Genomic DNA, 23,005 nt, shown 5'->3' on the forward strand with positions numbered 1-23,005 from the left:
GGATTCATTCAAGGATATTTCCAGTAAATAACCACTCACCACAGGAGGAGGTGAGGTGCTCTCTATCCCACGAAGTCTCCTTAGATGGTGTCCCAGTCTAAGGGCAGGGCTGCATTTCACAGACAGCTCACAGCTCACTCAAAGAGGGTCTTGGGTGGGGACTCTGTTTCATAGCCTGGTCAGACCTGGCTGTGGGCATTACAATATGGTCCAGAAGCTTCTCATCTTCTCTGGGCACCTCCTTTGTTAAGGATTCTGTCAGTTGACTAAGGGTCCCACCTCTCCTGCCCCCCCAGATGGTGAAGTCACCCTGCCCGGGGGTAGGGGAGGATGTGACTACCAGCACCCTGGCACCACCCGAGTTGTGTATGTGGCGACTGGCATAGTGGGGCACAAAAGATGCTAAGGAGCCATCAACCACCCTATTGAAGCCTCCGGATCTCAGGGGGATTTGCAACTGCCACAGTGGTTGAGCCTCAGTGTCTGTGCTGCATCAAGACCGCAGTGCTGCTGCCACTGGAACTGCTTCTTCGTTGCTTGGCCTCTGAAAAGAGCTGTGTCAGAGGGGAGCTGGGAATCTTCACTGGAATCAGAGTAACATTGCATGAGAAGTCCACAAGATAAAATAGCAGGTTCCCTGTCTGAAGGTTTGTGCCTATCTCTGGTTAACAAGGCTAACAAAACTGGACTTTTGTTTGCTGTTGGAAACATGAGTAAAAGCTGCTGCCTCATTGAACTTTCTCTGCCTGCGGAGAAATGAGAATTCATTTCTTCTAAATTCAGATCTGGCTACTGTCACTCATGCCTTCATCGTTTTGACACTGCTTTTCTACAGCGCGTTTCATCTGGGGCAACATTGCTTCATTTAATCAGAAGATTCAGTGAACTGCAGTGAAGGCACTTAACAGTCACTTAACATGCTGAATCTTTTCACTGTTAACTTTAAGCTCACTTTCTTTATAATCCATGTCCTAAAAATATTCAAGAGGTTTAAAAGCTCAGATATTAATACTAAGAGTTAGAAATATTAATTGCAGATAGTATTTTAACATTGGAAGTACAGATATGCTTGCTTGAGTTTCAAAGACAATAAGGAAATGTACTTAGTCACAAGCCACATATGATTCAACATTGTAATTAAATAATTTTGAAACAATAGTCAACAGTTTACTACATATGTGTGAAATCTAACGTGCAGATTTACAATGCTTATTGTGCTTTGTGCTTACATGAAACAGCCTTCTATCTTACTGATGGATGGGTATAGAGTAAATGTCACCTTCATATTTCCTTGTGGATGTGCTGTATAAACAGTTTGGCTTTTCTAAAATATATATGGCTCTATTCCTAAAGAGAATTTCATCAACTGTTCACTACTGAGCACTGTATTTTTAAAATACATAATTCTGTGCACTGCTTGTTATTTATTATTTGGGGAATATATTTTTTAATTTTTAGCATTCCTCATAATATTTTAATGTCCAAATTTACATTTAATTATTTCTACAGGGAAAAAAAACCTACAACATTGTTTTTTTATTAACTGCATCAGTAGAAAATTTAAGATATTAACCCCCAATAAAAGACAATTTAAAGGAACAGAGCACACTTGATCATAAAGCATGTTTTCTGTTACAGTGGCTCACTCTTTTTTGGGGGGAGGGAAGGTACTAGATTAAAATGAAAGCTCTGACATCTTCATTATTCACAGAAAAATAGGAAAGGACAGCAGAGTATTCTCAGTATACAAATGGTATTTTTTTCCTACTGTAAGCACAGAATTTTTCAGCCAGCTTGTAAAGCTCTCGACAATTCTGGTTAAGGGAGGGTACTTTTAATATGATAGTATTCTGATACGGATACATTCTTTCTATTTACGTGCGTTGAAAAATGGGTACTTTATAAAAATACACTCTATTCACCTCTTCTTCCAGAAATAAACTGTATCAAGAAAAAACTGAACACGTTTTATACTAACATAAACACACCCCCATTAAGATTTAGCTCTTGTTTGCAGATGCTCTGCATCTTCATGCTGTTCCTTCCTCACATTGTAAAATTGTGGTTGGTACTTCTGTTAGTATGCTTATTTCTGCAATGTAAAATATTGATGGTCATATGGAACTTGAAATTCCATGTATTTATCTATACTTTTTGATACTTTGGACTTCAGTCACTGTAAATTAGATGATCTCAAAATGGCATAATTTTCATATTGATTTTTATTTATAGGTTACTCAGCATTATTAATGATAGCATAAATAGCATATTTTCATTATGAAATAGAGTTGTCTTTTTCACAGGCCAGCATTAATTTTAGCCATTTTTAAATAAGCTGCATAAAATAACTACCTGTGAGTAAAAGCTAAAGACCAAGAAGTTACCCCATTCTCATTTCTAGAATTAAGACACTTTCCAAATATTTAATACCTACAAGAAAGATGGAGTACTCTGTGTGATCACTTTCCCATGGCTTCTCATTCAATAAAGCCAGCAGTGCCCAGGAAGCAATACCTGGGGCTATGATCAGGTTGTTGAAGATCACTTAAAAGAATGTGTAGTCCTGCCATCATCACAAAATGGTCCATTGCTTCTGAAGTGACTAAACAGGCAAGGCAATCTCTTCAGCTTGGTCTTATCTCCATCTTCTCCTCATTAAAAGAAACATTAAAAATGTAGAAATGCTAGTCTGAGCTTTATCCTGAATTTTTAGCAAGTAACATGAATATAAATATTAATGTTGGCTGACAGTTCTAATACTGAATAAGCACCTCATTACAGTCAGTGGAACTAACCTTTCCTGCTCATTTTTCTGCAGGCCTTGAATATAACTTGTCTTGTGTGACTGGTGGAGTTCAAAACTCCCTCTTTGGCAAATAAGAGACCTCCACATTTGGTCTTTAATAGTCATTATATATAATGTTTCACAAGGTGCAACTAGTTTCCCTGGATACCAAACAGATGCCTTAAATTTAATAGAAGTGATACTGCCGGGAATAGAAGAAAAACTTCTGCTAAAACTAGCTTTACAGTCCATTATATGCCCCAGACGAACAATCACTAAAGTGATGTGAACTCTCAGACTGCAGCCAGATTGGCCTCTAATCACTGTAACGAGATAATGTTATTAAACTGGACTTTTTTTTCCATGTCTACCTACCTGAAAGTCTCCATTACTTCCTTTCACATATTTCCCAGATTAACACGATTTGTTGTGTCACTCCGTGTGTTGCAGAGCTATTGGGCAATGCATGCTAGAAACTTTAGTTTTGCTAAGAGACTCATCACTTTTAAGGGAATAGTTGTGGAAAATACATTACATCAGTCTTCCAGGTTTGTTCACAACAGTCATTAGTTTCTAGATTTATTTCAAGATCTTCACTGTACAATCATGAAACCCTGGTGTTTAGAGACCAGAGCACTTCATCTCTTGAACATTTAAGAACATTATTGCTCCTAGAGGAATGGTTTGCATATGAAGTCTCAACCTTTTAAAGACCAATTTTGAACATGGGCATGAATAATCTCTACTTTCTTGTCTTCATGCAGTTACCTTGCTGACTATCTGCAGGGCTTTGGGCCAAAACTGATGTGCAAACACAGGCAAAGATGCCAAAGACAAGCTTTGACTGGCAGGATCGCATGCATTCTGGTGGTCAGACCATGGCAGCACCCAAGAACACATTCCCAGATTCATTGTCTATATGGACAGCAAACAACTTTTTGGATTGATAAAGGTTACATCACAGAATGCAGTGTAGGCATCAGCAGGGACTATGCTGACAAGAGCAGGAGCAGGAAACATCTTTATAAGTAATGATCAGAATTGCATTGCTTTGACTACCAGTGTGGTACTGTAAAGACCCTAGGTTGCAGCCTAATCAGGAACGAAAGACAGAACAGAAAATTAAAATTCAGGCTGTTGAGTTAAAGGAAAATAAGAAGAGATTATTTAGGTCTGAGGTTTCTGGGTCTTTGCTGTGTATCAACATGTGGGTGCCACAGTTTCTAGCACTTTTAAAAATGCATTATATTATATTCATTTTTTTTAAGAAATGATCTCCAGTCACCTAAGCCATCCATTCCTCTTGGATCTATCTTTCAGTTGATATTTATTAAATAAAAATGCACTTTCCTTTTTTTATATGCTTTTTTTTTTTTTTTCCCCTGCCTGCTGGCAACTCATTGTTTTAAAATTGTTCCTTTGGCAGACTTTGCTGCAAATTGATTTCGTCTCATAGCTCTTAGCAGGAGGAACTTTGCTGCACACAAACCAGCAAGGCATGCTTATTAAATGTCTATCACAATAAGAAACACTGCCCAAACTATACTTTTCTGTTCATAGGCAATTTTGTGTAGTAATATTTTTGATGAGCTGGTGTAATTGGAATGGGTGTATTTTTAATCCAGTCCTCCAAAGAATAGCTCAAGAGTTTCATGTGAGTAGAACCACAGAAAGAAAATGTGTCCTAGTGCTAGATCCTTAGTACCATGGAAACAAAAACTCTGTCATGGATAGTATAATAAAGTCAGCCCTAAAGAGCTTTTATTAATATAATCTTTGGTGAATGCCATCTTTGGCAATGGGGCTGAGTGATGCTACTGTTGTTAAGACTGCATTAGTTTCGTTTATTTTCACTAAGCTATAATGTGAATGATCAGAGATTCATCTTGAGTTGCAAAGGAACCCTAAGGATCATTGAGTCCAACTCCCTAAAGTAATATAAAGTAAGACACTTCTTTTTTGAATGGTCATTTTTGTTCTCCCTATATAAGTTGAGCATGTAGCTTAAAAATAAACAGGCTGTTGCTGAAATGCATAGAAATTATGATTTGCAAGGTAAATAAGTAGCATTTTATGTGAAAAGGGACCTCTTCAATTGTTAATGAAAACTCAACAAAAAGTATTTCAAGTATTATATACTTGATTGATAGTAACACAGAAAGATTCTGTGGTAAAAGAAAACTAGTTTTTTATTAAGTAGATTGTTGAAAAATATATTCAGTCTCCATGTCATAAGTACCTGCTTCCAGCTCCAAGCTCTTCTCTCTGCACATTGGCATTTTCTCCAGATTCCATACCTTTGTATGTGTGCATAGCTCTTGATGAGGTATTTCTTAGAAATTCAACTTTAAAAACATCCATTTTTAGTATCATTCAAACCGACATGATTTATTGCAAAAGACGCTTAGGAAAGCAAAATTTTGCCTTTAATGCTGATGATCTATCAAAAGGTTTTTTTCAGTAATGTAATCCCCAAATAAGTATCGGTCATAAACCTTTCCTAGACACAAATAATAATTCCAGAATTTAAAAAGTAATTTTATTAGAAGAAACTTAGTTCAAAGAAGACACATAAATAGTAATGGAGGAGTAAATTTTTGTGATTAAGAGAACATATTTTAGCATATGACTGATCTTGGTAATCTCAATTATCATGGGTGTTCAACCATTTTTTATGTTATGTTATTCAGTTTACTTTTACTACACACCTATAATTTTATTTGAACATTTAAATTACTGACCTTTATAAAAGAAGTGTAATGCAATGCAATAAAATAAATTGAAAAATAAGATTTAAGCTAACTTGAAGCCTATTTGATCTATTAACAATTTTGTTTAGTTCACACTAGTTTTACAGGTAACAACAAAATTAACTCTACAATGCACTGAAAAACATCACAAACAGATGGGAACTGAAATAAAACATGACTCCATCATTTTTTCCCCCAGTATATGATGGTTTATTTTCCAATCTTTCCTTTTTCTCTGAAGAATAAGAAAAAAAGTCCTTGAATCAAAGCAGCAACAAACTTCAGCAAATTTCTGACTTTAAAGTTGTGACTTAGGTCTTCCTGTAGTTACTTTAAAGCTTAATTCACTCTATACAATATGATAAGCTTAATTATGAAAAGTTTTCAGCCCTAAGAATATCCTGACACAAGACTAATGTCACATTTGCAAAAAGTGTTTATTTCACTGAAAAGTTATACTGCCAATTCCATAAAAAAATCATCTTGGGTGCTGTTGCTTTATGATCTGAGATTAGAACAAAACAAATTGGAATTGTTTAAATCAATAACAACTAGCAGATTTAGATCTGCAATGGTGTTTCTAAGCTGTTCCTGGGTTCACAGTTTTGGGTTATCGAGACACAGAAGATGATAGATGGGTATAAATTATGCACAGCTTTTAAACCATGACTATGCAGCAAGAGAGTAAAACATGTCTAAAGCATTTTCCTTTGATGCACAGACAGTTTCTTCTGTTCCTGTCCTTGTTGGCTGGGATTAAGGCTTCTGCAGGAACAACAGCAGCACATGACTGCACTGCAGAGCAGGGTTCCCTGCAAAAGCAGAGAGATCAAAACTTCTGTATGCCTTAGGTATTATTTGCCATAAACAGAAAGTTGTCATACATAAAGCTAGAGCAGTGGATACATGATGGGCTTAAAATTTCAAACTTCTGGGTGTCCAGACCTGTGAATTCTGATCAACTTCATTATGTAAATTGGGGTGAGCTAGCCTGGTGCTGTATTCTACTGTCTACATATATATATAAATGCACATAGGGAGAATATACACATGGATGTAATCCATGTCATGTATATGGATTATATCTATATTTATATGTATGATATCTGTACACACGTATAAGTATTTATATATGTGTGTGTATGTATATTGATATGTATAGAGAGAAAAACACATAGATAATTTATTTTCAATTGCACAATCTGTTTTTCTACTTTTTTTATAATTTGGATACCTGAGTGTTTGCCTCCTTTCTTTATTTCTTTCTTTTCCCCATGGCCTCCACATTTGTATAATTTGCACCATCTGTTTTATCAGAATTGCTCCTCTTTTGGCTCGGCTGCTTAGAAGCTGGCACGCATATTGCTGGAACTCTTTTCCACCTGGATTCAAACAGTACTGTTGGCTTCAATGTAACAGAAACTACAGCCAAGATAAAGTGAACAGATATGGTTAAATGATGGTATCCAGAAAAGCACTTAAGTTATTATAGTTCTTTGCTATTGACGCAAGTTGCTTACTAGGCAATGCCTTTCTTGGGCACAAACAGAATTTTTGGGGAACTGGCAAGGTAAAAACAAAGGCCAACTGAGTGACTTAAATGATTTTATAGTTCATATGAGTAGGGAAAACATTTTGTAACGTAAACTACTAATGTGTGAAGGGAAATAAGAAGGGATTTTTCTATTTGAAAAGTTCTGAATACTATGACCCAAAGATCCTTTTCTTCATGTCTGCTATTCAGTGTCTATTGTTGAGAAGAACTGCTCTGTGAGTTTTACAGTGTCTGATGTTCTTCTGGATGGTATCTCTATGTATTTAATTTACATCTGACCAAACTGTCTTTCTTGAAATTCTGAGAACTACTGAGGTATCACATCATAGGCACAATGATTTTTGTAGCCTCCAAGATCTCCACCATGTGTTGCTATCCAGGAAACCATTATTGCTTCACTATTTCCCAGTCCTACTTTTGTTATACAAAGTGGGATCCACTATCTAGAAGGTTTCTGGTTCTTCTGAACTAGAGCCTTAATTACTCACACAAAACCTTTTAGTAAAACAGGATTTTTTTTCTTATTAAAGAATTATTAATCACCTACACCTTGTTTTCCCCTCTGATTGTGAAAGTCCCTTTTAATTATTTCACAGAATGAGCTATTATAAATTAAGCTGGTAGTGATGGGGGAAAAAAGCCCAAAAAGTGGTACTTGGCTCCTTTAAGTTAATTGGCTGGTGGAGCCTGCTAGGGGAAAATACTAAATCAGTAGAGCTTTCACTTGAGCAATATCCCATTTTAGTCAGTGTTGCACACTCTGTGGGTTACAGCTATGAACTAAATAATTTTCTATCTGACACTTATCCTTCATGGACTCACTGTCTCATAGTCTATGTCTTTGGAGTACAGCCAACAAAAAGAAAAACTGAGCTCACAGTATCACAGAGGCAGATGAATCTAGCTGGAGTTGGGATGAAAAAAGGAAGTTTTCATCTTGGATTTTTCAGCAAACTAATTGTTCTGAAGTTGGGGGAAAGATGGCAGCACAGATGACCATCACATTTATCAGGTCTTCCGTCAGCTGATACTCACATGATCTCAGTGGGTTTTTTGGGAAGTGTTATATGGGTTTCTTACATTAACAGAGCAGGATATTTTGTCCTCCCTTCATCTACCCATTCTCTCCTCCTGCCCAGTTTCTCTTTCCTGCTAGCAGAGGCACTGGTGGACCTGAACTGCATCCTTTGTTCAGCGCCTGTATTGCTGTCTTGTCTTGTCCTCGCTTGCTAGCTAGCTTGCCACCCATGTCTTAGCCATTTCCCTATCTAGTCTATCCTCACATTGTCATGAAATACCATTATCTTAATGAGTGAAGCCTTTCCTTTTTCTTTCTCATAGAGAGCACAGAGTAAAAGACCACAAAAAATGCCAGGAAAAAAAGCCTGTGGTTTGGTTCCAGTTTAGAAATGCCAACATAGGTCTGTGCAGGAGTTTTTATTTATGATTCAAAGTTAACCAGAGAAAAAGGTGTTTTACAGAAAGTGCAGAAGTGCAAAAGACTGTCCTGAAGAAAATTAATTGAAACATGATCTGGTGGAGGTTAGCAAGTTAATTGGTGAAGGAATAAATTCCATGCTTGCATGGAGAAATTCTCCTTACCTTACTCTGATTGCCTAAAAAAGTAGATACCTAGTGTGCCATGGTTTTTTAGGCTCTTTTCAACATCAATGAAAAGAAACAGAGGTGTTCACAGAGCAGTTGATTCTATTCCAAGTTATGTAGGGAAAATCATCAGGGTATTGCAAGAAACAAACTAATGCAGTAGCACAACCTAAAGTTCAGAAGCAAAATATCATCTATGTGACAACAACCACAGACAACAAAGTGACCATTTTCCTCTGGAATAAAAGTACACTGCCATAAGTCCCTATATGAACTATTAGCATTAAGAATACTGAGCTGTAAACTACGATCCAGTCCTAAACTGTTAGTAATTTAAATGGAAACCAAATTGAATACCCTATTTCAAATGCAGTCTCTCAAATAATTTTAAGGACATCTGTCTCCAGTAGCTTATAAGGTTTTCATTAGTTTAAAGAATCCTCCACATCTGCTCTCTTTCTAGCTCACTGTTCAGTATCAAGTAAACTACCATGATTTCACACAGATGCAAAAAGTATTGCAATTTTTCAGTACGGACATGACCCGTAATGTCATTGTTTAATCTCTGATATTTTTGCCATTGATTACAGTGTACAGCACTACCACCATAGAGAGAAGTTCTGCAAGCATGTAAATGAAGTCATTTCTCACTTCAGTGCTCTTCTTTCCTTCCAAGTGAGTGGTTCAGAGGAAGAACTTTAAAAAAATAATCACCTAGCGCTATAAAAAGCAGATGTGCTTAATTCTGTTATTTATGCCACACTATCAATCACTGATTCCTCTCTAAAATTTAATTTTAATAATGTACCTTATCTTTATACATTACCCATCTATCTTGAATATTAAATCATTATTTTATGTGAATCCTCCTGTGCAGTCTACACATACAAGTGTTTGCAGGGTTGTGTTTGATTATCTCAGAGCAGAGATCTATTTTCAGTTCAGCTCATTAATTGTTTGTGTTGACTTGTCTGTTAGAGCCTCTCAATATTCCAGGGAGGTTACTGACAATTACCTGGGGGGTTCACTTTGTTGTAGAAAAAACTCAATCAAATGGTTAGAAGTTGCATTTGAGACATCTTTGTGCAACAGTGTCAACAGGGGACCAGTAATAATAATTTGGTGACAGAAAATCTATAAAACACATTAAACCAGTTTTACTTCCACTTTTTTTTTTCCTTTAGTCTTGTTACATTCACAATTGGAGTCACAGAGACAAGATCAAAACTGTAGGAACAAAGCTTACCTTAAAGGCTTTACTTACAAGAACTTATAAACAAAAGGTTTAAGATTCAGCATCCAAACTAAGCTTTGCTAGTTCTGTAAACACTATTGATTTCCCTCAGATTCCTAAGAAATATTTAATCCAAACTCTATTTGTCCTATGAAAATGAAGTGTCAGAGCTGATCCATATTTTCACTTTACAATATTGAGGTCCATAGGTTAATACACTAAGCAAACTGCAAACTCGGGGTTTTTTATTCACTTTGTAGGCTACAGGAAAGACAGGTATTTAATTTTTTCCTACCAAATGGTCTTGTAGCAAAACTATTTTTCCTGCACAGAATCTAAATATGTGGTTCTGCATTGCAGCAATATTCGACATCTTGTACACATTGCATTCTGTTTCTGAGATAAAAGCTTAGGTTGCGATATGAGCATTTTCATTTCACTGCATAACTTTAGAATTCTGTAGGGAAAAAAAGTCACCACCAGTATCCTTACATTTTTTTCAGGTGTCATCATAGTAGGATATAAAGAAATGCTCTTTTCCTAAGAGAAAGCCCAGCAAAAAATGAATATTTAAAGGCACTTTTCCAAAATAAAAAAAAATATTAAGGATTTTACATCAGTGAATTTTATGGAACAATTCTTTTATTTAGCTTAAAACAGGATGTACATTAGCTCACTTAGCTAAGCATTATTTATAAACTATTAATGGTTTCATTTGCATTTTCATCAGGAAGAGAAGAGACAGCCATTGCATAGATCTTTCTCTAGACACTGAGATATTATTTAATTAAATATAGTTTATTATTTTGTACAGGATAACTGCAGAGTTTTGATGGGAAAGAGGAATAATTGTACAGTAACTGTGCAATGGTTCTATTTATTTGACTCACGTATTACTGGCTATTTAAGTCTGCTGTTTTAACAGATTAACCATGACACGTGCATATACACACCTTTAATCTTCTTATGACCCATCAAAGTATTGTCTAACATTAAATATTTATTGTTTTCTGTGATGATTTGTGTAGCTGGTTTAATATTTTTTTTGTTTCATACTTCTGATGATGGGATTTGGTTACGGAGTCTGTAATGGTCATGCGCTGGTAAGCTAATTTGGTACTTATCTGTCCTCTCATTCTTGACTACAGAGCCCATGACAGAAAAAGATAAACCCAAATTTAAAGTAACTTCTTAAAAACAAGTCATTATTTATTCATCCAAAAGTAGATAGTGTGCAAAGTAACAGATAAAAACAATGAAGGACCATGTGTCTTTCTCCCCACCAGCTCCATCATGTTTCCAGACTTGCCTTTTCAAGGTGGCTAAGGGAAATTGCTTATACATTTCTAACCCAGCTCTCAGGTATTGTTGCCCCATTTTAGTATTTATAGAACCATAGAATGATAGGACTGTTTTGGTTGGAAAAGACGTTTACGACCATCCAGTCCAACCATTAATCTAGCACTGCCAAGTCCACTTTTAAATTATGTCCCTAAGAACCTCATCTATGCATATTTTAAACACTTCCAGGGACGGTGACTCACCTACATTCTGATTCACTCTGTATATCCCCCACCACCACCCTTTTCAAGTCATCATCCTTAAGGGACAGACAGTCTGAGTCTAAACGTGAGTTGAGAAATACATGGTTTGCCAGACTTTGCATCGCTAGGCAGTCAGCAGTCTATAGCTTTCCTCAATAAATTCTTCATTCTCCTGTATGACAGCACCTTCACTTTGTGCCTATTTTGTTTCCTTTCTTCATCTTTGTTCATTGATTTTTCACCATGTGTTTAGGCAGGGTAATACCAGATAGGCAAACTGAGGTCCACAATTGATTTTTAAATTAATACAAATCTATTTTCTCCAAATGACATTTATGGTTGACAGGTAAGTTAATGCAATCATATAGGACATATGAAAGGATAGTGAAAAAGCTTATTCTACAAGTATGATCGATCAGTATTTCCAAACATGGAAATTTCATAATGATCTGCAGTTCAGCAAAAGTAACTTATATTGTCTTTTAGATGCACAAAGGGCTTTTCCATTTCCCTCAAAATACTTTTGTTGATTTCTAGACTGACACAAAGTACCACAGATTAAGGTTCCTCCCTTACTGAAGGGAGGATGCAAATAGACATAGCTCAAAATGGTGTGCTTGTAATACAAACATATATAGACAAAGCTAGGAAAGTACTCAGAAAGGAGGCAACAAATGCAAAGGCTATCGACAGACATTATGAAAATTTCTTTGGTTTTTTGCATGAGGGTATTTCTGGAATGGGACTGTAAAATGCTTTTTAGAAGTGAGACAGGACAGAACGTAATGGATTTCAGGATCCACCCCTGTAGGAGTTCAGTTATTTGAGATGAGGCACAACCATGGGATACGAAAAATGAATATGGTGTGCATCATTCAGCTTCAGACTCCAGGAGCAGAACTTAAACGTAAGCAGGGCCAACTCTATTAAGTTAGGTGATCTGAAAAATTGGGAGAAAGAATTGAAAATCAATCTTCCTTTTCATAACCAGGGAAGGTAATGTGAAGAATACATAAGAGGCACAATATGGGAAGTTGTTTATAGATTAAACTGGTGAGCTCTACTGGCACTGTGTTTTAAGCAAGATGCAAACGAAAAATTAAACATATCAAGTGTCCTGGGAGAAGAAAATTTAAATAAAACAATTTAGTTTTGTGGTCATATTGAATATATCATTGCCAGATTCTCCTCATGTAAAAGCACAACCCAGGGACAATCTTTTGTATTGCATCTGGTATATCACTTCCCATGGAAAGGAACCATTGAAAATTAAGATTCTTGACCTGACTTCCCCCAAAGCAGATATGTTCTTCAGCAAGTAGTGTTGCAAAAGAACAGCAAACTTTCCGATGTAGGTGTCCTCTATCCAAAATCAAAGCTTCTGTCCTGTGTGTAATGACAAAAATATTACCTGAACATGCCTATAATAATAACAACAACAATGGCAAAGAGCAATGTCACAGAATCACAGAATTGCAGAATAATTGGAGTTGGAAGGGAACTCTGGAGATCATCTGCTCCAACCCACTCTGCTAAAGCTGACACACCCAAATAAGGTTGCACAGTATTGCATTCAGGTGGGTTTTGAATATCTCCAAAGACTCCACAACCTCTCTGGGCAAGTATGGTTCCAGTCTTCTTCTGCTTGGTGACTGAATTCTTTAAATTTCTATCTGCCAATGTGTTGTGAAGCAACATTTCTTTGCAGTTCCAATTTTGGTAGTGTTCTGACATTTTTCAGGAACCATAAACAAGAACTTATCTATTGGTGGAGACTGCAATCCTTTAATGAAGACAAAAGAGTCTTAAGTTTCATTTTTCTGTTACACACCAAATTCAACTTTATAATATCTGTCATTCCTTTATAACCTTGCTTCCTATTAGATTCTTGATCCTACCTGCATTTTTGATCCATACTTTCAGCAACTGCCTTAAAAGACAGTTGTTTTTGTGTGCATCCAAATCTGATACAGTCTGATTTATTACAACTCCTGAAATGCTCCAGATCTTTTACAACAACATAGGAAGCTTCAAGTTGCAAGTTTTACAAGTGCTTTTCAAGTGTTTAAGGACATCCTTGGGTTCGGATGCTGCTGATATAGGGTATATTATAATTCCTGACTTTTTTTTTAATATTTATAAGCTTAATTTTAAGAAAGATACCTAACTTTTCAATAGTAAAAGTCTTCTTACACATTTAAGGCAAACATTACACATTCCACACAAAATCATAAAGCAAATTAAAAGATCTCTTCTTCCTCTACCCTCTTTGGCTAAACAGAAATTTCTAGGAAGTTCTGCCAGCATTGCTTTTTCTGTTGTTGTTTAGTTGGGTTGTTTTTTCGTATGAAAGAAAACATTAGCACATAGTGCACTAATATGTCAATCCAAAGCTTTAGAGCTCTTGAAGAGAGGACAACTACAGCCTTCTTATATGTAATTGTTGATGTTTCAGTTAGCAATAATGCACAAACTGTAGCTGTATAGTGTAACCATCTGGTGGACCATAACAAAGAAGAAATGGATGTCTTATAGATATATGTAACTTCCTAAAGGACAATTTGCTTGTGCACAAATGTTCAGAGAATTTCAAGTCTACCTCTTTCATTTTTGTCTCTTAAATAGATAAAGTAGATACCTGAGTATAAGGAGAATGGGTTGTTTTCTGTAGAATATGAGAAAAATTCAGGAGGTCTTAAATATCCTGACACAGGTGTTTGCTTATTGCGTGATATGACTCATATCATATTCATAGTTTATTTCTGCTTTATTTGAAAATTAATTATTATTTTAAACCCAACTTCCTCAATCAAAGTATAAGATTAAAGACAATGTGTTAAAAACCATTAAATAAGACAGTAAGTAATGAAAGCCAGGTATCTTCCACCTCCAGATAGTCATCCTCTGAGATGAGGTAGTGCTATTCTCTACAGGCAGCAGATAAGGCTATAAGGTAAAGGAAAAGCAAGACATCAGAAAGGAGGCAAGAAAATTAAAAGGAAAGAGAATTATCCATACTCCTCATGAATGGATCAGGCATTTTGAAAAAAAAAAAAAGTTGCCCTACTGAAGCATGAATCCAAGAAGTTTCTGTAAGTTTGTGGTAATTTATCTACCACCACGGCCACTGCCCAGCATGGCTCTTCCATATAGAGACTAACAATGTAATAAGAAATTAAGATCTATGAATACAAGTAGAACTCAGGTAGTGCTTTTGTCAGTCCTCTTACCAAAGGGTCAAGGAACAAGGGTATTCCTGAGGTAAATGTTATTGAAAAGACTTCAACACTCTTGATAATAAGATGACATGTGAATGTCATGTGAAGTATGAAAGGCATGGGACTGTGGTTGCTGCCTGCTACAGAAGCAGGTTAAAAGTACTTCATTAGAGTTGTGTTTTCCAATTGGCTGGAACTGATGAGCTGAATTTCATCTCAAAATACTCAAAGAAACAGTTCATGAATTACAGCGAGTTTCAGATTCAAATTAAACCTAAGGGAAAATGCTAAGTGTTATCTTAAAGTCTATGAAAGGATTGTTCAAGTAGGTTGTAAAGTAAATCACAATGGAAGCATGTTTAGGAATTATATAGGTACAGTTCATCCTGACTTCATCCAAAGATGAACTCGATGAGTTTTTCAAGTGCTTTGCAGACTCTGTGACTTTACAAAGTGTTCTGATGCATTGATAAAGAAAACAGAAAGCAAGCTAAAATCAAAGACAAATTAAAAAGGCAAGAAAACTTATCCAAGTTATGACTCAAGAAATAAAAGAAATAGCACACTAAAAGAATCAAAGCAAACAAATCCCTCCTTCTTCTATTTAATTTATGTCTTCCTTATTTTACCGTATCTTGTCGCATTGACAGATATATCTTCATGCTGTTGCAATACTTCTATAAGTGCACAACCCATTACTCTATTTCCCTACTGCTTTTATTCAAAGTACTTCAACACAGGAATCAGGTCTTCTCATATCACACTGTGATTTCTTTTTTTGGCCTCTTAAATACAGCTTTAAACACAAGCAAGTCATTAAACCTTAATGTTTTTCTCAGGAAGAAAAAAAAAAACATTCTGTTGACTTGAACTTTGACATCTCCTATGATGGTTCACCTAATTTCATTTGTTTGATATGGCAAAGGAGTGAACCGGTATGAGCATAATTCAGCATGAGATGAAAGGTTTTTTATGGTCTTCTCTCAAGGTTAGCCAGTAAGCTATTTGAAGCTCTATATGTGCAACCATAGGGAAAATAAGTAGGTTCCATAAACAGTAAAATATATTTTCTTTCTGTAAAACGTGAGCTTCATTTATTATGTTTCCATGGACCAATTTCAAGCCCAGTGAAACCATCAAGTCAGTGGAGTGCTTGTCAAATAGTAAAGACTTATTGCTAGTTACCCCAAGATATCTTGTCTTGTCAAAAATCTTGAAAGTTATATTATCAATATTAATTGCAATATTTTAGATTTATTCCATTTGGTCACCATTTGTAAAGTTGCTCACATTTCAGATGTTTCTTAACTGGATTCAGGCAAGATCATTATGGTTCCAGTCTCTTCAATTCTTACTACTTTGTGCAGCAATCTTTATATTTTTATTGTGCTGATATCAATGCTTCTGTCACTTCCCAAACCTTGAACAATTAACTGAAGGTTCAGTACCCCATGAACTGTGAATCAGGAAACAAGTGCTACAGGATTATATTCATAAAATGCATGTAACAAATAAGATAATGGAATTAAATCTAATTTTTGTCTTCAGCTTCTATGTAAATAGGACAGGCTATAAAGTAAATTATTAAAATATTAAAAAAAATAAGACATTTAGTAAAATGCTTAAGAAAATAACTATGGAAATGTAGTTGCTAATCTCCAAGTCAGTATTTTTCTTTGTCTGTGAAGCTGAAATTCATGCAAATCTTCAATAATAGGCAACTTCCAAGACAGATCTTTATTTATGCATCTGCAGTAACAATAAGATAGCTGTGTTTTCAAGTTATTTTAACAATAACTTCATTCAGTGATCTGCATGTTTTTTCTAATTAATTATTTAAATATTCTGTCAGGTGCTGTAGTTAAGTCTCAATCATTTTGTAAATGGTTGAGCAGTAAGAGAGTTTAAATGACATGATCACATCAAAATGCACTAACTGTAGCACGACAGAGAGTAAAGTCATGCGTGTATGTCCAGGCAGGTTTTCTGACCTTCAGTGCCTGTGACACTGAAATAGAAAAACTTTTAAAGGTAAATATTTCATTCACATATATTGGACTCATTCAGTGTCAACTGAAGAAACATAATACAACCATGCTTAACTTTTTAAAAACAATAGCAGTTATTTTGACATCAGTGAATTACATGTGTATTGACATCATTGATTTAAGCCTGCATTTGACTCCTGTCCTGAGACCAAGAGCTTTTCCATTCTAACAGAGACGCTTCAAAACCATGACAAGCTATGTTTCATAGCAGCAGCCTGTAACATTGAAGCTTGCAACATCAGTTCTCTCTTTGGTAGAACAAGTGCCTCCTCTCCACTGTACATCAGCTTTAAAGAACATTAAAACTGGCACAATCAACTCTAAGCAAATCATATCTGTTACAAGTATTAGACAACATGTGGTATACAGAAGCACCCATGGTTCAAGTTCACTGACTCACTTTTGCAGTATTGATGTTGTAGTTTAATCCTCGGCTTTCTGAAGTGCACCATTTAAAGTCAGAGTCCCCTCATGAATTGTTATTAACTTTCCAAATTCAGTTATTTGTATTAGCAAATGTATTGGCAGAATTATCTATTAGTTTTATGCATATTGATGTCACTTAAGACACTCCAACCACTATGGTACCAGATACTTCTCAGGGAAAGTGGGACACAGTCTCTACCCCAGAACTTCACAGCCTAACTAGAGAAAGCAAATAAAGGACTACTGAGAAAATAGGGCTGAAGATGAAGTGACTGTCTCAGAGTCATGAAATTAGATAGTCACAGTGAGGAAGAGGCTGTAAGACTTCTGTTTCCAGTCTTCTGAGCATCTTATTTTCTAAATAGTTCCTCCATTTGTTTTCAAATTTCAGCAGGAGATTATAAATTATATTCAGATATGGTATATGCAAGCAGAATATTACAGTTTTGTAAATAAGACATAATGTGAATTTGCCAAGTGAGTTTAGCTGCAGTACAAAGCAAGATATAAAAAATGCATATACTTCACAAAACTTGATCTGAACAATCTTCTCACAAGTTTCTTTTTTTTTCTTCTGAGATGCTCATACAGCTGTCAGATCCTGTATTGTTACTGAGCAATGCAAACGAAAGAGAGCTATAATTAGGTTTGCCCCAAATAACAGTAAAAGATCAATATCACATCCTGCTTGAGTGTTATAATATCTAATACCACAGCTACTGCTCAAAGAGGAAGAAAGTTGTTATCTTCAGCCTTATCTTAGTCATCCTTCCCACAAGGTAGGAGGCAAAAAACAAGTCTGTAAGAACAGAAATGTTTAATTAAGTGAAAGAAAAATCTTGTTAACAGCAAAATGCTCAACTCACAAAAGAAGTGTATCTAGCATTTTGCTCCATCCAATTTGTGAAAGCCATCATCAGGGGGTTAGACTAACACTAAAAGAGATGCAGCTTTTACATTACAAAGTACTTACACAAAGACTACTGTTGTAATGAAGGAAAATTTGTCAAAATATATCATCTCTACAGTTGTACTCAGCTTTTGCAGTGGTGTTTTACTTACTTCCATATCATACTCATCACCATTTAGAAACTACTTCCACCTCTTCTGCATCACTTTTGTGAATGTGTTGCAAAGTCACTTTGTTGTTTAGGACATTTGACTCCCTTTCAGTCTGTGGACTGCAAAAAAGTCACAGTGGAGGAACAAACCCTTGTCCGGTGTGCTTATGCTTTCATAAATGGGCTAATTTTTTTTTCAAGGTCTTGCAAAACTCCCAGTCATTCATAAACCCGTAAGACTACATGTTGAAAATCACCATAAAGCTGAACAGATGCAAATAAATTCCTTGATAAGCTGTAAGTTGAACCCTTTATGTTCTTTCTTTATTTCTGCCAGTATTGTCTCTTTTCTGTCACATACTAGTAGGACTGTGTACAATTATTATCTTTGTAGCAGATCTATAGCTCTCTTTCTGACAGGGCTGCTAAGAAAGAACTGGCTACCTTGTCTTCCTATTGACAAGGATTGGTTTTGTGTCAGGGAAGTTCCCTGCAGGAGAACTGAGATTAACTCCCTTTGCACTACACAAAAATGGTGCAAAGGAGCGATGGGAAACCTATGATATTATGATAATGTGGTGGTTCTAAAGCAATCAAAACCAAATCATATGACATAATTCTGCAGTGACATTATCGTAATATCTTTATTCTTATCTTCAACTACTGTATGGCCTGACCTGGTCATTTGCCTCTTTCATTTCCATTAAAACACTGAAGTGAATGAGATGTGGTGCATTTGTGGAGGATCTTGGGACAGAAGTTGCAGAGCCCAGGGAAAGTGTTCCTGAATTCTGTGGTCCTGGGGAATTCAAAATGGGCTCCCTGAGCTCCAGGGCTGCCTCAGACTACATCCTCCAAAACAGGGAAGATTCCAGTTCAATCACTAATGTTTTAGGTCTTTAACCAAGTTTACAGTATTGTTTTAATGTGTTTACCTAAAACTCAATAAGTTGGAGGGTGTTGGTCTTTTCTCCCAAGTAACAAGTGATAGGAAGAAACGAAGTGGCCTCAAGTTGCGCCAGGGGAGGTTTAGATGGATATTAGGAAAAAGTCTTCATGGAAGGGTTGTAAAGCAGTGGAACAGGCTGCCCAGGGAAGTGGTTGAGTCACCATCCCTGGAGGTGTTTGAAAGACATATAGATGAGGTTCTTAGGGACATAGTTTAGAGCCAGCGTTAGGTTAGTTGTTGGACTCAACGATCTTGAGATACTCTCCCAACAAAAATGACTGATTCTAAGTTGAAAACATTCTGTCCAAGGATAGATCCCCATGCTCTCTTACAGTCCCTGCAGTCAGCTAGGTAGCAGTCAGTAATAAGGAAAAAAACACACTGTCACCCGTGCTTCCCAAAATGTGAGCGACTATTTGTCCTGCACTTCAAAGCATGGGAAATCTTTATCCTATTGTGACACTTCAATGCATTTTTCAACAAAAAATATTCGTATTTGTCACCCATTGAAAAAAAATACAAGTGCAGAAAAGCGGAAGTGTTATCTTGAAACAATGAGCATGGTTTCTTTATGTTGCAGTAATGTGTTGAGCCCTCAAAAGAAGACTGAGGATATGAGCATGTGGGATGAATATATTTATCAATTAAGTTCAACACTATGTGAAGGAAATTGTATTCTGAGTTCCTCTAAAAACCTTCCTCCATTCCCTAAGATTCTGCCCTCTGATTCTTTATGCAGTCAGTGTTTAGATTACTTTCTCATAGCAATCTAAAATTATATATTGTTTGTTTATTAAATGTTTTATAATAAGCTTGCTTATATTGTTATTTTGGCAATGTTATATTGTATTTTATTGATTCCCTTTCTCAGACACAAGAAAGTGAAAAAATATCTCTTACGTGTGTGATTCTCATGAATCCTATAATTTCTGCATTTTAAAACCTTAAACTCCTTTTATGCTTTTATTCTGTTTGCTTCTTGCTTGTTTCCTCTTCTTTTGTCTTCCTAAATCCTTCTCTTATATGTCAGTCCTGTGACTCTTCTACTTTTCCTATTTGAAGTAAAAACCAGCAGGATTCCTCCTTCCTCATCCTACTCATTCCTGGTTTTGACCTTGTGTACAATTCAAAATATATTGAGTCTTTCATGCACAGATATAAGATCCAGTCTGGGTCAGTCAATACACAGCTAGATCCCAGATGCTGCAAATAGCAATATCAGCAAGATCCCAGGTCATGCATTTTCACGATGTGCTACTGAATCAAGGCACTGGGATGCTGACATGAGAACAGTTAAAAGTGCTAATAAACTCTGGGTTCTATAGCAGCTAGTGTTTTTCTCATTGTCTTGAAATATGAGCTATCATATAATCCTGCTCCCTTCCTGCACACACATATGCACACATATGCTTATGCAAAAGAAATCCAAAAGTTGGGGACATTCTGCTGGTATGTCCTCTTGACCTTTGCATATAGCCCTAAGAGTAGCATGGAGAGAACAATTTGGAAGGTAAGGGAAGGGCATCACAAACTGAGTCCTAGGAATTTTGACAACTGCATGAAGGAATTCAAAGGATTTATCAGGTGGCCCCAGATGTGACTCCATGACTGCCTTCTTCTGGAACCGAGGCTTTTTATTAGATTGGTGCAAAAGTAATTACGGTTTTGGACCGTGAATTTTAAATCATTATAACAAGGCCCAAACACATCTTTACTAATCAAAATAGGAACCATTGCAATCAAGACTTTTTTGCCTATGAGAAATAAGGTTCTTTTTAATTCCTGTAGCATAAAAATACATGTTTTGGGATTCGGTTGAACTCTTGGAAAGCATTTTCTGCATCCTGCTGGTTGTGGAATAATTTTGCCTGCAAAAAGGCTTGAAGAAGTGGTAGTCAGTTGGTGAGAGGTCACGGGGATATGGCAAATGAGGCAAAACTTCATAGCCCAATTCATTCCACTCTTGAAGCGTTATTTGTGCAATGTCCAGTCGGGCGTTGTTGTGAAGAAGAACTGGCCAATATTGGCCGATGTTGGCTGCAGGTGCTGCAGTTTTCAATGCATCTCACTGATTTGCTGAGCGTACTTCTCAGATGTAACGGTTTCACTGAGATTTAGAAAGCTGTAGTGGATCAGACTGGCAGTAGACCACCAGTGACCATGCCCATTTTTGGGCCAAGTTTAGTTTTGGGAAGTGCTTTGAAGATTCTTCTCAGTCCAGCCACTGAGCTGGTCATCACCAGTTGTTGTATAAAATCCACTTTTCATTGCATGTCACAATCTGATTGAGAAATGGTCCATTGTGTAGAAGACGACACTTCAAAATGTTGATTTTTATCTTTTCAGTTAGCTCATGAGGCATCCACTTAGAGAGCTTTTTCGCCTTTCCAACTTGCTTCAAATGCTGAACAACCATAGAATGGTTGACGTTGAGTTCTTTGACAACTTCTCATGGAGTCATAAGAGGATTAGCTTCCATAATTGCTCTCCACTGGTCATTGTCAACTTCCAATGGCTAGCCACTACGTTCCTCATCTTCAAAGCTCTTGTCTCCTTTGTGAAACTTCTTGAACCACCACTGCACTGTACATTCATCAGCAGTTCCTGGGCCAAATGTGTTGTTTATGTTGCAAGTTGTCTCCACTGCTTTATGACCCATTTTGAATTCAAATAAGAAAATCACTTGAATTTGCTTTCTATATAAAATAATTTCCTTAGTCTAAAATAAATATTACAAAAAACAAACAAACCAGCAAGTAATAAGTCAGTAGCAAAAAAACATAAAGCAAGAAAAGCATATTCAAATGTTGTATAACATAACCACATTTATTTAAAAATGTATTCCAATATCAAATGGCAAATTTCAAAAATGGAGAAACCACAATTCCTTTTGCACCAACTCAGGGCATAGGAGTCTGTTATTGGGCTCTAGCCCACAAACTTTCTTTCTGAGAGGAGATCAATCTTTTAAGGCACACCAAGTGGGAAGAGTATTGCCCAGCTTTCATGTGAACAGATCATCTGTGAGAGACTGGTGTTAAAACCCACATTAGAGATTGGAGGCAGTGTCCTTACCAGAGGTTATAAAATAGGGTGGATGGGGAAGTACTTTCTACCTTGGCCCCCAAAGCCGGGCATTCAAGAGAAATAAAATATTTCAGGGGAAAAAAGGCAAATAGGAATAATTATATAAGGCGAGAGGGGAGGGTACTTACCTGAAAATAGGCAGATGGGAGTTCCAGCCCCTGTTGTTACCACATTTTTCATTTTTATGCAGAGACCCCTTGTGATAACATACAGAAATAGCCCTGAAGTAAGAATCAGAGTGCTGGCCTCACAGTACAGGTGAAGGTGATAATCTTTCCATGTCCTCTCTCTGATGTTGAACAATTTGTACCATAGTGCCATTACACCTAGGCAGGTAAAGTTTTCCACTACTTACTTCAAACATTGTCTTTAAGATGTCCTACCAGGAAATTAGATATGAGTTTCAAATCCTTCAGGAAGAATGAGGACACAGGTCTTTCTTACCCCTAGTAAATGGAATAACTGTTTTTCTAAGTATCAGCCACAAGTGTTCTTTTCAGCATCAGTGTGAGATCTATCCACGTGTATTCTAGGAACACTTAAATATACACCAAGATCATGCATCAGATAATATTTAATCAGAAACTGAGGCAGAAAAATGTCTAATTCTTTGATCCCGTGCAGAATGAAGTGGCAGAAGGTGGCAAGCTGCTGAACATCATACACTTCTGCAAATGCACAATAGCAGAACAACTTGAAAATACAAATGTGAGCAGTGACATGAATGCAACCAAGCAGCAGGT

This window comes from Columba livia, chromosome 2 (assembly GCF_036013475.1).
Source record: "Columba livia isolate bColLiv1 breed racing homer chromosome 2, bColLiv1.pat.W.v2, whole genome shotgun sequence".
Classification (NCBI taxonomy): Eukaryota; Metazoa; Chordata; class Aves; order Columbiformes; family Columbidae; genus Columba; species Columba livia.